Below are 6,150 nucleotides of genomic sequence, written 5' to 3'. Positions count from 1 at the left end.
ATATCCTAAATTAAAACAGATATGTCAAAATTAAAACAAGCAGTTAATACCTGTAATCTTTAGCTCTGATTTAAGACCTTATGTGTTGAAATTGGTTGAGAATTAAAAGCGGTGATCTAAAAACCTACTGAAGAAACTAAATCAAAAGTTGCACTTTTGTGTTCTAATCAATGAAAGCACAACGCTAGTTTTAACGTGCTAATCAATGGCAGCGCAGCGCTAGTTCACGAGCGCTCTGTGTACAAATCAATAGGGCATTTAACACAGCAAACTGCAACTTTTTAAATTGGTATCTTCCGTGGGTTTCGGGATCGCTGTGTCTTTATTTCTTGAACAATTTCAACGAATGAGGTCTTAAATTCGAGCTAAAAGATGCAGCCATTGACTGCTGGTTCCACTTCTGACATATCTGTCTTTGTTTAGGATATACAGGGGGTGAATATAACTGGTACCTTAATTTTTTGGCTTACTGTATTCATAGCGGTAAATGTAAATTGAAAGCAAAATTATACTTCTACGATACTCAAATTTGGTACACTCACCAGAGCGCTTTCACTGGGTCAACTTGTGTCTTCAGCGGATGTTATTGCTATGAAGATTGTTTTTGCTAGTAATGTAGTACTAGGACACCTCCGATGACAGATGTTGATGACGTCAAACAGGAAGATGTTGTGCCGCCCCCATGGTTCCGAGGGGGGTCAGGAGGTTGTCTGGTTGAACCAGTGAAAGGGCTCCGTGAGTGTACCAAATGTCAAGGTCATTTTGGGGTCATTCAGGGTCAAATTGCCATAGATCAAATTGCCATAGATTGTTACAAGGTCATGAAATTTAGTGGGAAGGACCAGTCGACCACTGTAGCAAGACAAAAAATTTCAAGGTCATTTAAAGGTCATTTGGGGTCAAATCAACATAAATTGTAGGTTCATGAACATCCACTGTAGCAAGACAAAAAATGTCACGGTCAATCCACTGTAGCAAGACAAAAAATGTCAAGGTCATTTTGGGGTCAATCGAGGTAATCTGGGGTCAAATTGCCATATATATATAGGTTCATGAAATTTGGTTGGAACGACCACTGTAAAAAAATGTCACAGGCATTTTGGGGTCATTTGGGGAAATCGCCATAGATTGTCATGAGGTTCATTTACTTCTGCTACCAAAAGTAATCATGAAAGCAGGCTAGACTTGTGGTTCAAGAAGTGCCTTGTAATTATGATGCTCTGTTTTTTGTCTCGCCTGATAAGGCAGGAGACTATATAATCACTTTTCCGTATGTATGGGCGTGTGGGGGTGTGTATGTGTGTGTGTATGTGACAAATTTGGTTAAAGTTTTGGTTAAAGTTTGCCTTCCGCCTATTTTCTCGGAGACTATGAGTCGCACGTTCCTTAAACTTGGTGGGTGGGTGCATCTTGACCCGAGACAGAAATGGTTTGTATTGGTTAGTGGGTCAAGGTCACTGAGGTCATGTAGGGGTCATCTGAGGTCAAATTAGTAAAAATTGTCGTATGGGCATGAAACTTGGTTGGTACAGTCAACATTTAAAGCCAAATTTTTGGAAGGTCATTTCAAGGTCACCAGGGGTCATCTGAGGTCAAATTAGTAAAAACTGTCGTATGGGCATGAAACTCGGTGGGTACAGTCAACATTTAAAGCCAAATTTTTGGAAGGTCATTTCAATGTCACCAGGGGTCATCTGAGGTCAAATTAGTCAAAACTGTTGTACGGACATGAAACTTGGTGGGTACAGTCAACATTTAAAGCCAAATTTTTGGAAGGTCATTTCACGGTCACCAGGGGTCATCTGAGGTCAAATTAGTAAAAACTGTTGTACGGCCATGAAACTTGGTGCGTACAGTCAATATTTAAAGCCAAATTTTTGGAAGGTCATTTCAAGGTCACCAGGGGTCATCTGAGGTCAAATTAAGTAAAAACTGTTGTATGGGCATGAAACTTGGATGGTACAGTCAACATTAAAAGCCAAATGTTTGGAAGGTCATTTCAAGGTCACGGGGGTCATCTGAGGTCAAATGAGTAAAAACTGTTGTATGGGCTTGAAACTTGGTGGGTACAGTCAACATTTTAAGCCCAATTTTTGGAAGGTCATTTCAAGGTCATCTGAGGTCAAATATCAGCCAGATAATCATGCCCAGCCGATAACCACCAAATTCATTTACCTCTACCAAAAGTAATCGTAAAAAGCAGGTGGTCACGAAAGCAGGCGAGACTCGTGGTTCGAGAACCGCCTTGTTTATCACAGTACTATCAAAACCTTTTATGTTTATATATACCATAACAAATTTACAGAAGGAAAACAAAATACATCAATGAAATTAATTAATTCTTCCAGTAAATTTATTTCAGTAATTTGTTTTGGTAAGGTACAAGTTTTTGATAGTAGGCCTACAGAGCCAGTGTTTGGCTGTCAGTGTATTTTTTTTATGTAAAACACAAGATTTTAATAGTGCACCGACAGTAGTGTTCGTATGGAAAGTAGAATGTTCGTGTTGTATTTTGACATAAGAAAATGTAATTATTGGATAGGTCTGACTCAATGTTACCATGTGTGTAACTCTATAGTAGAGAAGCCACTTTCTGGCTACATAGAGTTCCGTGCATCATTTTTGGACAAAGGTGCCAGCTGGGATAGTATACAAATATATACTGCCATGAGAGGTTCAAAACTATGGGCCCGAGGTGAGATCAATAGTACTACTGATCTCAGCGAGGGACCATAGTTTTAACCAGTACCTCGAATGAAGGCAGTATATATTTGTTTTATATCCTTCATTCATAGATTTTTGTTCATTGATTTGTTAAAAGATTACATGAAAACTCCACACATGACCATGTTGCGAGAAAGGCCTAGTAGGACGCACGGTAGGCGGTTTAGGCGGTCCATGTGTTCATGGTTTTTAAGCTTACTCGTTGTCAGTGTATATTTGTTCAAGTTGTATCTTCAATCCACTTTGCCTTCATTCATGTCATTCATAGATTATTTGTACAAAGATTAGTGAAAAGATGTACATGTAAAAAGATTTACATGTAGGCCTAAACTCTAAGGCCATCATGCATCGGGATACGCCTCCGTACGCACGGCACTAGGCCGGCTAGGCGCCGGCGGTCCAAGACTAGTTTCGCACTGTCAGTGTTTGTTTTTAAGCTTACCATGTCAGTATTGCTCTGAATCTGACTGTGTTGGTCTAAAACATATTCCTGCGCTAGAACTGGTAACAATTCAAATTAAACAGCTGAAATTGTGAATCTTCTTCGCAGTAGCAGCCCACTCCAGCTTGATTTATATTTCGCCATTTTTGTGTTGTCGTTTCTCGGCAGTGACAAAATATTCTCATAGTCAATGTCGACGTTCAATGTTATTGTTATGCTTTATGGACTGCGACGTGGGTCCGCTGCTATCCGTAAATAGTAAATATCCAGAAGTACTATTTACGGCTTGAAGGTACTATTTACGGACGTAAATAGTACTTTTTTGCACTTCCTCACAGAATAGTGTGTTTATTTTTGATCACGTGACACACTTTTAACCAATCAATGAACAAGAATCTATGAATGAAGGATATAAAATTAATCATTAGAGTCTCCTTTATCTGTTTAACCTTTAACCTAAAAGTGACTTGAACTGAGAAAAATGTCAAATCTAAAAGTAGCCATAACTTCTAAAGAAATTTGACTGCAACCTTAATTTTGCTCTGAGTAATAGAGGGCTTATGAATATTTTATATCTGTAAAGGCCTGAGGTCACGAAAAGGTCATACAGGGGTAAAAATTAAATATTTCTCAAATCTTGTTAAATGGTACACCAAATTATTCATCTGATCGCAAGGATTTAAAAAATGGATAGTTTGTGCTATCTACGACCTATCGTTATCGAATTATTATACAAAAACCTCTTTTTAGGTATAAACAACACATTAATTTTTTAGTTGTACAGGGGCAAAAATTTCACCTTGCTCTGATTTTGGTGAAAATGGTGTCAAAATGTTTGTCTTGACATGCGAATCATAAAAAGGTATAGTACTTGCCATCTAAAATGTACTCTTTACTTGTTATGCAAATACATTATCGATGAACAGTAGCCAATGATCCTGGCCTTTTGACTGTTTTTCCCCTGTACCTTATTAGGTTATCACCGTAGATGTGCAAAACTATTCTTTTTATGATTTGTGTCAGCTAAACACACAACTTGCCACCATTTTCCTCCAAATCAGAGCAATTTTGAATTTCTGTACAACTAAAATGTTCAATTTTGACCAAAAATGAGGCTTTTGTACAATAACTCGGTAACGATAAGTTGTAGATAGCACAAAATATACATTTTTGAAATCCTTATGATCAGACAAATAATTGGGATTTATTCAACATGATCGGAGAAATTTTAATTTTTTATCCCTGTATTACCTTTCGTTACCTTTAGGGTAAAATCCAAAATGCCTCCATATCTTAAAATAAAACTTTGGACCATGTACGGCATGTGTGCAAATTATGATGCTTGTATCAGAAAGTGCACAATTATTTGGATTAGCAGCTTAACTAAAAGAGTATAATTTTAAGAGTATTGTCTCTGATGTAAATCATGTTAACTCAATAATACAGAAGATACTTTGTTAAATAAGACTATTGAGACGTCTTAAAACATTTCATGACGTACAAAATATTTATTGTAGTGTAGTTACATTTGTAGTTGTAGTATGTGTGTATTGTAGTGTGGTTTGGTCGCTTCAGTGAAGATATGCGTAAATGAAATGTTTTACAGAAGAGATGTGCAAGAATAAATATTGTGTGGCAATCACCTTACTTCTTTTGAAATAATGTTTCTTATAATAGGGTGGAAATCACTTCCAAATCGGGGAATGCATTTCTAATCACTGTTAATGTTTAAATGTCTAAACTAGCTTATAAGCTGAGACAAATTTCTTGGCTCTACCGCCTTGCACAAATAGTTATGATACTGGATACTTTTAATCATCTTTTTCGTACAGTGGGGTTGAAGTTTGGAATAAGCTGTGTAATGAAGTAAGAAGTCCAACAAATGTGCAGACTTTCAAACAATTATTTAAAGACCCATTTAGTGATCCCAGTGCAAGTGTAAAAAAATTAAAAGTTTTGTTTATAAATTACTTAAAAGTGAAGGATAAGTCATTCAAATTGTCATTTGGTATTTTTGAAATGAAAAATTTGGCAAAAAAAACCCCCGAAAAAATGGTAGTATTGACAAAGTTAAAGCCCCATTCAAATACATGTAGCTAATTTATATACTGACAGTATATAAATTACAAATAACATGTGAATGCTTTATTTTGTACACAGCTTTCGGCTGAACCACTAGCAGGATATGTTAGCACATTTATGACAAGGACAAAGGTATAAAAATCTTAATGTTGATGATTTTTACGATTGTGCGGATGAGCAAATCATTGAATGGGCCTTTAAGTCTTAAAATTATGAGGATGTACCACGGTACTTGTGTTTTTACTTACTTTGAAAATTGTATTTATTTGTGTTTTTTAATTTGTATCTAATATTTGTATATACAGGGTGTCCCAGAAAAAAATTCAGAGTGAATAGAATTGAACGTAAGTCACAAAATAGACATCAGAATCAAAAAATTCAAAATGTAGCGCATAGCCTATTTTGTTGTGCATCACATACCTAAATTTTATTTGATTCGATTGACTGGTTCGGAGAAATGAATGATTACATAATGTTAGCATCAACGCAGTTCATTCAAAGTTTGATCAACAGGCTTTTTTTTATACTCGCTCACCGCTTCCTAAAGCTTATGTATCTCATTAAATTTAGTCTACATTACCTATTTAAATCCGACGGTTTTATGTCATTCATGATTTCACTGAAGATAAATAACATCCGAGAAAACTGTGATTTCTGCGATTGGAAGCTCTCCAACTTTAATTCTTTAGGTTGTGCAAAATTTTATATACTTTACAAAGAACATCTGAGCCAAGAATGACAATGATCAAGTGCTTACAGTTTTACGTGTGATTTTTGATCCAAGCAACATTAATGTTGAAGTTTTAACAGATTTTAGGGAACAAACCAAAAGATCGATGATGTCCTATAAACGTAACTAGTTTCGTTTCTCAGCCGACCCCCTCCCTCCCTGCCAGAAACGT

The 6,150-nt window shown here is 36.3% G+C and overlaps 1 long non-coding RNA gene across 1 annotated transcript in view; it reads right to left on the bottom strand.

Annotated features, from left to right (window-relative positions):
- LOC140138219 (uncharacterized) overlaps positions 1–6,150 on the bottom strand; it is a 476,970-nt gene that overhangs the window by 458,358 nt on the left and 12,462 nt on the right. The gene's annotated exons all lie outside the window — the stretch shown is intronic.

This window comes from Amphiura filiformis, chromosome 17 (assembly GCF_039555335.1).
Source record: "Amphiura filiformis chromosome 17, Afil_fr2py, whole genome shotgun sequence".
Taxonomy (NCBI): Eukaryota; Metazoa; Echinodermata; class Ophiuroidea; order Amphilepidida; family Amphiuridae; genus Amphiura; species Amphiura filiformis.
The sequence above is the reverse complement of the archived record's forward strand: the minus strand, read 5'-3'. Positions and strand labels throughout refer to the sequence as shown.